This window comes from Halichoerus grypus, chromosome 5 (assembly GCF_964656455.1).
Source record: "Halichoerus grypus chromosome 5, mHalGry1.hap1.1, whole genome shotgun sequence".
NCBI lineage: Eukaryota > Metazoa > Chordata > Mammalia > Carnivora > Phocidae > Halichoerus > Halichoerus grypus.
Window position 1 is genome coordinate 91,398,824 of NC_135716.1, and position 11,323 is coordinate 91,410,146.

Genomic DNA, 11,323 nt, shown 5'->3' on the forward strand with positions numbered 1-11,323 from the left:
AGGACCTGTCTGGAGGCTCTTCGTGCCTCCCACCCGGCAGGGGCAGCGCCCCTGCTTGCGCGGCCTTGGATGCCGTGAGGGACTCTGGGCCTGGTGTGTGATGATAAGCCCAGGAACCTCCAGAGAGCCCGGGCCTGGCTGTGCTGTGGGACTTTCCTCCCATCAGAGCTTCTTAGTAGCAGCTGCTGTGGTTGAAGGCCTCCAGCATTTAGAAAGCAAAGTATTATTATTAACAATACTTTCAGGAAGTCAGATATACTCTGGGAAAGCACAAGATTCGCAGGAGAAAGTATGCGTCTCTGGGAATTCCTACAAGAAACAAGGAAAATACTAACTTCCTAAGCAAGTTAAAGCTGACCCTGTGAACCCTAAGTATTAATTTAACATGAACAAATAAAGATACGAAGCTTGAAAGAAATAGGGAAGGAAGGAAGGGAAAAAGGAAAAACTAGCGACTGTATTATCAGTTCCAACAATAGGGTAATTTTTATTACTTCTTAAAAGATACTGTTTCTTACAGGAGTCTCTTCCTCCTGCCCAAGAATGCATTGTTAAAGCCTGGCGCCTCTTCTAGCGATCTTCAGGCTTGGTGACATCATTCCAGACCATGAAAAGCAGAGGAATTTGTAACCTGGATTCAAATTCAAGACTGCTGGGGAAAGAGCCCTCAAGTCCAGAACAGAGTTCCCTATACTGCTAATCCAAAGACAGTTACAGAGTGTTATCAGGGCTCTGCTCCAGGGGTCTAGAAAATGGTTCATTCACGAGCCCTTATAGCCTCCATGACTGCTAACCCCTAGAAAGCCTTTGCTTGCTAAACATCTCTTAAGTTGTTTAAGATTAATCATCCCTTGGGCCCTGGTCTGAATGGAAAAAGTGCAGCAAGAACAGCAACAAAATGTAGAAAGGAAAAGTCTGAACAATGTAGATTTTTCCTGCCAGCTGATCTCCTTTTTCTCCCTTCCTAAGTAAAATTATCTTTCTTTTTTCATTGAAGAATATAACCTCGATAGATCAACGCATTTCCCTTTGTCTCTAGAGCTGTTTATTTGGCCACTGGAAGATTGCTGAAGGTCCTTCCAGGAGGATCTCAAAGTTCTAGCTGTATTCCAGCATGGGGGAAAAGGGCATAAAAACATGAGAAATGTTAACTAAAATCTGTATGTTGCCTTGCCTTCGCAAAGCACTTTTCCCAATAAAAGCCCCTTGGATCCTCACAAGTCTGGAGGGTAAAGGGTTTTAGCTGCATTTTACAGAGTGGGAAACTGGAGCCCCAGGGACTTCCTTCTCACAAAGCCATTCAGTTAGTGTCTGGGGGAGCCTGGCTCAAAATTGCAGAATGGGAGCCATTCTCCTACTTCTAAAGTTTGGTCTCTGAGCATAGCACCAAGGAAGTGCTGGTGGGGGAAGATCAATTGCTTCCAACACTGCTGTCCTCACACTTTCTACATGCCTCTCCTCTTAAAACCAAGAAGACCTCCACTAGAGCCTTTTTCTCCCCTGGCCTCGCTTTTCTATGGTCTGCTGCACAGCATCTAAGGCAGAGAGCCATTATTTTGTAGAAATGCCCTACGTAGATCAACACACACTCCCTCCACCCCCCCCACCCCATTCTGACCCACCCCATCCCACCACCAGAGGCAAATCCCAATCCATTTTCAAGGTATTTGATAGTGTGTCATTTTCCATTGCAGTCTTGTTGAAAGAAACATAATTCAACGAAAAAATTTCAGAATATAAGGAAGGGCTTCACTATTACCCCTCTAAAGTTGATGCTTTCTCTCAACAACACCCCCCAAGTGCTATGGTCTAGGCACTTCTGGGCAGTCTTCAGGGGTGTTTTTAGGAGTAAAGGTTATTGCCAGGAGTCGATGGCTAATTTTAAGAGGTGAAAGGAAAAAGGAAGCAAGAGTGGCAAATGCCTAATGAGAAAGAGTGATGGAAAGAATACCGGCCTGGTTGTAATACGAAGCTCTGGATGGGCCTTTGGAATCAAGACAAAGGGATGGCATGGTGGGACAGATGTCTCAGATTTGAGAGAGGTACCTTAAAACATAGGTGACTAAAGGGGGAAAGGCCCTTTTCTTGGGAAAGCCTTCTTTCTTCCTCTTGGGAGAGGGTTCTGAATGGAACCTTAGAGATCGAACACTCTCCTCATTTTTTAATGAAGAACCCGAGGCCCAGGGAGCAATTGACGCTGGAGAGTCCCAGGAGATCGGCTGAGTTTTATGTACCTTTTCAAACTCCCAGAGCCATGCAGGGGATAAAGAATACTTCCAGAAGAGAGGGCGGGGCAAGTTCTGCCTCTCTATTCTATCTGCCTCTTGTCCTATCAGGTCTTTTTAAGCTCCTAGCTCAGGACACATTAAACTGATTGGCCCAGACTCAGCATTCACAGACCCAAGGCTGCCAAGTGTGCATGGCCTCGAGCAGGATTTGACACAACCATGGAGGCTTGGCCCAGCCATTGTGAACCGTCAGCAGATGTATGAAAAATATGATGCAAGTCAGTATTTTGAGCCAAGAATGCTAGCGCTTTGAACAAGCACTTGCTGAATTGAATAAACACACCATTGCAATTAAGGGCTTTAGAACATGAGTTGGAGCCTACACCAAGTTAGCATTTTCCATAGGGAGCAAAAATTGGGGGAGATCAATGAGCCAGGGATCTGGAAGGACAAGGTTCTTTGGCCCAGCTTGCGCCGTTGTGGAAACAATCGTAAGCGTGTATCTTTATCGTTCACTATTTCCTAGGTCCCCCAGAAAACCACCTAGCTACCACTGTCACTGTCACTGTCACTGCACTAAAGCCAACCCTTCTCACTGTCCCAAAATTCCTCCTAGACCGTGTCTATCCCACCACTGCAAATCCACTTTCCCCTGTCCAGCAGCAGACAGATTACCTCCTGCTTTTAAAGCACGGTTCTGGACACACCACCACCATCCGCAATCTGTCAGTTAAATAAATCTGACCCCCCCCCCCACCCCCGCAACTTTTCCTCCCAGCCTCCGTTTTCTGCTCATCTCTTCATTTCCTTTTAAGGCTCTTTAGTACTCTCTTGAACAGATTTTCTTCTGTTAATGATTTTTGAAGCCCTCAAGTTTTGCTTCTGGAAATTCAGAAAAGTCAGCATTTCCTTGGTGCTTGTCCTGGGAGTTATGATCAACCGCACAGCGTCAAATCCTCAGTCTGCCCCTCAGCCTCCCTTTCCTAAGACTGCCCCTTAAATCAGTTGTTCTTCTGAAGCAGTCTTTGTAAGTCAGATGCTAGCTGTTTGCCATGGCTTTGACACAGAATCCTGAAATTCAGAGCCAGAATGTGCTCTTCTCCTCCATCCACTCCCCACACACATCTATCCCCTCATTCCAATTCAGACCCTATCGAATGTCACAATATCCTGACAAAATCAAAGGCCACTGGGGCATTGCAAACAAAAATGGCAACAGCGAAAGGATCTAGAGCGGAAAATATTCTATTGCCTGAGACTCATCTGCAGTCCGACAGCAGAGACGTGGAGTCCGGCAGGCTCACAACCCAGTGTGGGCAAGCCCGCCCCAGAAGAGGCAGCAGGAGAGAACTGCTATGTGACCCGTCTTGTTCTCAGGGGAATACAGTCATGAGCACTAAGGAAATGAGTGCTACCATTGGGGTGGATCGATTTGCTATTCCTGGCCTTTAAATCTTCCATGGAAAAACATTGGTGGAAGATGGTTCTACGGAGAACAACCCTCTTCCATAGACGCTTTGGCACAGAGCTGGGTTTCAGGGACCGTGCAGATTTTCCTCACAGTAGAGTGAAAAGGAAAGAAGACAAAACCATCGAAAAGTGGTTTGGTTCATTTACAAAGACTCTCAGAGTTTTTCTACAGCAGTAGAAAGTAACCAAAAAGTAGGTCAGGTACAAAAATAGTAACCAGCTCAATTCATTTTTAACAGCTTAGGTTTTACTCTAGAGGCTGCCATTTTGGTTGATGGGTGACCTCCACGTGTGGACTCCTACAGATAAGCCCCTAAGGAAGGTTTCCTGTCTTTCCTCCCATCTCACCAAGACTCCTCTCCAGCCCCTGCCTCTGGCATGCCACATTGTTTACACTGTTTAATGAAGGAAAGAGCTAGTTCATGCCAAAAACAAAAACAAAAAAACCAATAACAACCTGAATAGCCCTTATTGGGCATCTACTTTGAGCCTAGCACTGTGCCTGGTGCTCGCGTCTAAAGATGACCAAGACACATTCTCTGCCCTCAAATAGTTCACCAACTGGCATAAAAGAAAGACACGCAGAGATATTAGTACCATGGTGAGAGGTACAGTAACTGTGTAGGGGAATCATGTAGCTCTCACGGGGGCATGAAGGAAGACGCGGTCAGGTCTGTCTGCAGAGGTGGAAAGCTGCTCTGGCTGGCTCTTGAAGATGGGTAGGAGTTGATGAAACGGAGCGGTATGTGTTGGGGTGCAGGGGTTGGATGTGGGAGGGTGATTGTAAGCAAACGCAGCAGCATAGGCAAACCCTTTGGGACATCAACTTTGTGTGTTGGAGGCCAGTCGTTTAAAATGGCTAGAGCGTGGGTAGTGAGGGAGAGAGCAGGGGGAGAGCAGCCTGGAGAGGTGAGCAGGGTCCAGATTGGGAAGCACTTGGATGCCAGTCTAAGGGCCCGGACTTTATCCTGTGGGCCGTGGGTAGACAGTGCCGGGTTTGGAGCAGGGAAGTGGCATGATCAGTTTTGTGCTTTGGAAAGATTTCTCTGGCAGTCTCAAAGCGCTGGGATAAGCCTTCACAATCAGGCCATTTATCAAAGCTCTTCTGATTAGATTATTGAATTCAGATTCCCAAGGCATCAACATCTCCCCATATATCTTTGAGATGGCACACTAATTTTATTTTCTTCCTTTTTTGTGCATACACATGCATGCTTCATGCCCATTATCATTCCCATTATCCACTGCTTCCCCCAAACAGAGGCTTTAAAATTGTTGGATATGATGAAAAACTGGGATTTGGACATAATTTTAACAATCTGTTAGCACACGCGACCTGATCCTGGAAGACAGCTCAGTTCACTGGGAAGGTGTGGGCATCTCATTCCGTTTTCCTAACAGTTTTTGTAAACCTAAACTCCACATAGGCTGAGGACTTGGTTGGTTTCCATTTCCATCATAGATCGGTCCTTGAGGTAATTCCCCAGACTAAAGAAAAGTTAAGTCACCTGGCGCCCAATTCCACATGTAAAGCCTGGGACAAGAGAGGATAAAGAGAACAGTGTAAAAGACCAAATTAGTGAAAACTTTAGCTTCAATTGTCCAGATAGTTCAAGTAAAAGATGCTCCTGTATGAACAAATCTCAGCTCTTTATATTTTGGGGGACAACCCTGTCCATTTGATATTTAGCGTCTGGTAGTGGACATAGCAGAAGGTCGGGGAGGAGGTGGGGGAAGAGGAAGGAGGTGGGGGGGGACTTGGCAATGATGATAGAGAGGGTGAACTCAAGACGGTTGATCAAACAACAGGACCCCAATCAGATACCTCTTTCAAGCAACAGCATTTTCCTTATTCACATGAAACTTTGGAATCTTTTTATCAGTAACTCTATCACCAGGCTGCCACCACCATCAAGTGACATGATACACTTGAATAATTAAAACATTGCTTGCCACATAGTAACTGTTCAAAACCCTCAGGAATTGCCCTGATTTCATATTCCTCCTCAGTCTGGGAGAAACAAGACCTAAAGAAGGAGGAAGGCATCCACAAAAATGCGTCTAGAGGAGGAGGGGCCCAGATTCTGAGCATAGCATCTACTGGATGCTGCCTTTGCTCTTCCCGCACCAACCTCCTTTACCCAACAGCAGGCCTGTCTGCTGACGCACAGCCAGCCCATGGCCGTAAGCAGAGTGCGGAGTGCAGAGTGGGGAGTGCAGAGCGCAGGGGTGGGGTGGGTGGGGGTCAGTCAGCTCTCCACCTGTCTAATCTGGTTATCCCCCGACCGCAGGTGGGGACCAGGCAAATGAGCCCACTAACGCATGGTGGCACCAGCCCAGCAAGGCCATTTTCACGGTCAGAATAAGAAGCCCGAATAACCGCATTCTGAGCTGCAGGGACCAATACAGCACAGTCTCCTTAGAAAAAAGAAGGCATTGTCTCCAAATGCAATTTCCTTGTCTGAGTTTTCTTTTTTACTTAAAACAAAACAAAACAGAACAAAACCCAAAAAGATACCATCTGCTAATGCAGTCATGAATGAGGGAGGGAGCGTTCTTACAGCCTCCTGAGAGCAGACCCAGGAGGAGACAGGGCTTAGGGACCATCACTCCTGTTCCTGGAATAAAGCAGCTGGGTCCGCCAGGCACTGTGCTGCAGGCCAGAGCTGCAGGGAGGTGGCAGAGGCCCGGGATCCACTGCCCTATCATGCCTCTAATCTCATCAGCCAGAAGTGCTCAGACTCAATGTATTTTCTCCCCCTCTCATTTTTCATAATAGAAAAAAAAAAGGCCACGTTAAAGCTTTGAATTAAGAAACAGTTGCCATCTGGGTAATCGAATCCTGCTTGCAGCAGGCCACCTGGTTCACATCAGCAACTCCTGACAGGTATAGAAGCGTCAGCTAAGGTCCTGTGTCGACTTCTAAACCCAGGCCCAGAGTCCATGTGCAGGGCGGACACATCGCTTTCTAAATAGTGCACGTCGTTGTCTATCGGGTTCCCTTAGTGCCTGGTGGATTTCTTAGGCTGCAGACCTTTGGAATGACAGCAGTAATGTTGGTCTTGTCCATCCCCAGCCACCTGCATGCTGCCTTAAAAAAACAAGAACTGAAAAGCCAGTTCCTTTTGGTTTCCTGTTTGGACATCCGTGTCATAGAAATATGTGTGACTGAAATCACCTTGTTCTAGAGGATTCAGGAGGCTGTTTCCAGCTCTTCCAACAGTGGAGAGAGGAGCATGCCGCCTGCCCAAGGTCTATCTATGGGCCGGACGCCACACCCTACCCTTCTCTGCAGCTTTCTCATTTGCTAGCACTCCTGTTCCCCAACTCCTGTTCCCCAGGACTCCATCAAGTTGCAGTCCTGTTCCCCAAACTCAGACACCCACATACCAAGAGAAAAGGAACCCGGAGCGTTGCACGCACCTCCCAGCCAGGGCCCAGTGCAACTTCCATTTATATGCATCTTCCATTTATATGCATAGACAGAGCTGGTGGCAAGGGGCAGCCCTGGCAAAGGCAAGATAGAGAAGAAACAAGCCCCCAGCCCCTTGACTTGCCACTGCACGGTGCTGTTTCCTTAGCCTAAGGACCACTAGAAAAAAATGTCAACTCCAAGAACAGAAAAGTTTTTCTTCCAAACAAAAAAAAAAAAAAAAAAAGAGGGTTATCCAAAACATGTAATTTAAAGGAACAGCTCTTTTAAAATAGAGCTTTCCATGATGCCCTGGCTACTCATATAGGTTCATCTTAAAAATCCGACTCGACCTCTTTTCATCCTTTTCTCAAGGGATCTGTATCTGAACACACACACACACACACACACACACACAAACACTCACAGACATATACACGCATGCATACACATAGACAAAACACACACACTCACACTACTGTTTGGAATTTCAGAGAATTCAAGGAAGCTTCTTCCTCTTTGCAAAATGGTGTCCAGGTAACATTAAATTAAGATCTCTTGCAGGGTTCTTAGCTCAGGAAGAGCCCCCTCTACTACTTTATGGGAAGCCTCTTCTTTCTCCAGTGACAGTCCCCTGGGCCCTGTGTCACACTTGTTTGGGGTCTCCTCAAGCTACCAGGTGATGTTGCCCAGGAACGCTTCATGGCCATCTTGTCTCCAACATCCTCACACTTTTCCCTCAGCCAGCTGCTGGAGGAGGACCATTCTGAAGAGAATATGGAGGCCAGTAGCTAGGGGCCAGGGCCTGAGTGTGGAGCTGGGGTAAGGTTCAGCAGATATTGGAGGCAGAGCGGGGGGTCTGAGGCGCCAAGGCAGCCTCAAGTAGCCCATTCCAACTCCCTGCAAGCTCACTTATGTGCCCTTGGCCTCAGATCTCTTTTCTTAATCCAATACGGTGGCACTTGCCTCCATTTGGAAAAGGTGCCACAAGATTATTTTATCCACGATATCCTGTCCTGAAGCAGTTAAGTTCACCAATTTCCTCTTCAAAACTAGTTTCTGAGAGGGCTTTTTTGATATCGATCTAGAATCATAAATAGTTTACAGCCCCTGAGGCATTATTGTCTTTTTACTCTCCCCTTTCTTGCCAAATGGACAATGTCTCAAATCTCCTCGTCCCTCCACCCACTCTCATTTCCCTCTCTGCTGCCACATCTCTGCCTGGACACAGAACAGCCTCTGCCCCTGCCCCTCTGAGAACGAGTCAGAAAAGACTCCGTCTCGCCGCATCTGGATCCACGCACGATGTGCAGACCCCCACACTGTGGAAGAGAAAGGGGTGGTGGAGAAGCACCGATTCTAGACCCGGTTGCGGGGAGGCTGGAGGGACCTGGGAGCGCCAGGGGGTGAGGGCTGCTGGCCGCAGCAGCAAAATTCTTCCCTTTCAACACAGGATCAGAGATTCCTTTGGTAACTGCATTTTCCTCTTACCATAAATCATATCCCACTGATAATAAAGGGTTGGGTTTTTGTCAGAGAGCTGCATCACGATTTTCCCTACATGTGGCCTACAGCCTCTGAAAACAGATCTGGTGAAATATTGAAAATGTTCTCTCTGAGCTTGGGAATGAGTGACTGACTGATGGATCACAGAAGTCCCATCCTGCTGGGTCAGCAGCTCAGCCCTTGCCCTCCGGTAACTTCCTCCTCCACACAGAGGTGGCCACTCCTGCAGGTCCCATGGGAGCCACACCCCCTCACCTCCTCAGGGTGAATCTCAGCCTTGGTGGTGGGGAAGGGGACCCTTTGACATTCCCAAGTATCTTCACTTATTCACTATCCCACTATCTCCCATGATCCAGAGGGAGTCGCTACTTTTGCTCTTTCTGTACCCCTTAGAGTCATCCTCGACCCTTTTAAATAGATATCCACCTTTTTCCTGGTTGTACTGGGTCACACATTTTCCTATTAAAATTTCCCTGTTCAAATGATTGGTCTGGTTCCTGACTCCTCACTGGACCCTAACTGATAAAAGACCTAAATAAATTCAGGAATAAAGAATGTTCATGGTTTGGAAGAGGCAATATTGCAAATAAGTCATTCTCCCTAGTTTGAGCTATAGATGTAAGGAAACAGGTTTCTCCTAGGTGCTTCTTTTGAGGGTACCGGACAAATATAAAGTATCCAACAATACTTGATTGTTGCTGCAGTCCAATTCTGGGAACCACATGGAAAGTCCTAAATCTGATCTTACCCGTGGGATCTGTGTTATAATTGGATGTTGCATTCTTGACCAAAGACTTGCCATCCAATAAATCAGAGATACTAAATATGTTGTAGAGTCAAAAATTCAGAGTTCAAATTAGTAGTTCTCAACCCTGGCTGAGCATTAGAATTATCAAAGGAGATTTAAAAAAAAAAAAAGAAATACCAGTGCCTGGACTCCACTGGGGATCAGTTGAAGCAAAATCTCTCTAGGTGAGCCCAGGCAATCAATTTTTTTTGTTTATCAAGAGCCATGGCCGAAAGAAAGAAATAGTTGTCATCTGGCACTTCAAAAAATTAAAAGATCCACTTGAAAGTAAATCACAAGATTTACTGACTTTCCAAATGGAAATTTAGAGCTCCCACATTGATGAATGAGTCATCCCACACGGTAATAAGATGTTGCACATTGCATACACTGTCCACCAGGCCTGAATTTGAATTAGTGCCCTCAAGGTACAATGTTCTAAGGCCAATGGTTAATGAGTTAATGAGTATTTAGAAAGATTACACGACAAGTGTCATGTTTCTGTATTGGGAATTTGGCTAGGAGCCTTTGGAAAAGAATAGACACAGTCTCTGTTCTTAAGTGCTCAAGGAGAGAAGAGCACAATGTATCTGAAGTTAGGCTTCCGGTAATTTAGGAACATGGAAATGTTGTTCTTTGCTGACAATAGCATTTGTATCTGAAGTGATCTCAATCAGATAGAGCCAGTTATTTGGAAATTGTGATAATCCAGAGATATGTTCCAGGATTCTTCCCTTCCCTTGGCAGAAGGCTGAAGAGAGCTGACCTGGGAGGGGAGCCTCAGCTCACTCTCTGGGTCTCCTCCAGGTTCAGTCAGTACGGGGAGGAAGGATGTCCCTGAAAGCTAGCCACCAAGAGGCTCGGAGAAGAGACCAGTCCTCTGCATTTCTCACCAGGTTTATGTGAGTGGGGCCAGGACCAAATCCAAGAGGTTGGTTTCTCTTTCAGATTCTAGTTCTTAGTCATGAATTATGTGATTTATGGCAGGGCACTTCATGGTGTCTTGGTAATCCACTATTAAAATAGAAAAATTGTGTCTATTTCCTATCAAAAGATACCTTCAAGACAAATTCTATCAAAAAGACATCTGAGTACTTTTACCATTTTTTGTCCTGGTTCTAAGAGTGGCATTTATTAAAGAGAATTTGGAAATTACAGAGAATAGTTACATAAGGAAGAAAATAAAACCAACCTATAATCCCATAATCATTATTTTAAACATTAAAAAACACAAATAAAGAACATTCTCTAGATGTGGTTTTTGTACCTTGTTTTTTTATATAAGATGATATAATAAACATTACCAGATATCTTAAGGTTCTTTAAAATATTATTTAATGGCTGCATAATATTCCATTTTATGGCAATATTTTGATTTGCTTATTCATGGTCAGATATGCAACAGGAGTATTTTTTAAATATAAGGGAAAGTTAATAATCCAAGAAATTTTGATCACTATTATTTATAACTGTACATTTAGAGATTTTAAAAATAGACAGATAACAGTTGGAAACCATCTCGGGAGCACAGAAAATGAGATTTAAAAAACAATCAAGAGCAATTTTATTTTTAAAGGTCAATTCACTTACAAGGGACACAGAGAACATGGCAATAATTGTCTGTAACTGCATTTCCATTGACTTCTGAGTGGTAATTTTATCTTTAACACCCCCTACTGGTTTGCCTTATGGTTTTAGTGTTACCATTTTCCTTAAAAAAAAAAAAAGAAAGAAAGAAAGAATTGTGATTTCATTAGAAATCTACCTTTCCAGCCCTATCCTCTTCGTTCTCACCCTCAAAAAAAAAAAATAAATAAAAATAAATAAATAAATAAATAAAGTGAGAGGAGTAGGAGCAAAAGAAAAACAGAACAATGGATTATTACTTTATATAAATTTACCCCCCAAGTCCACCCACTA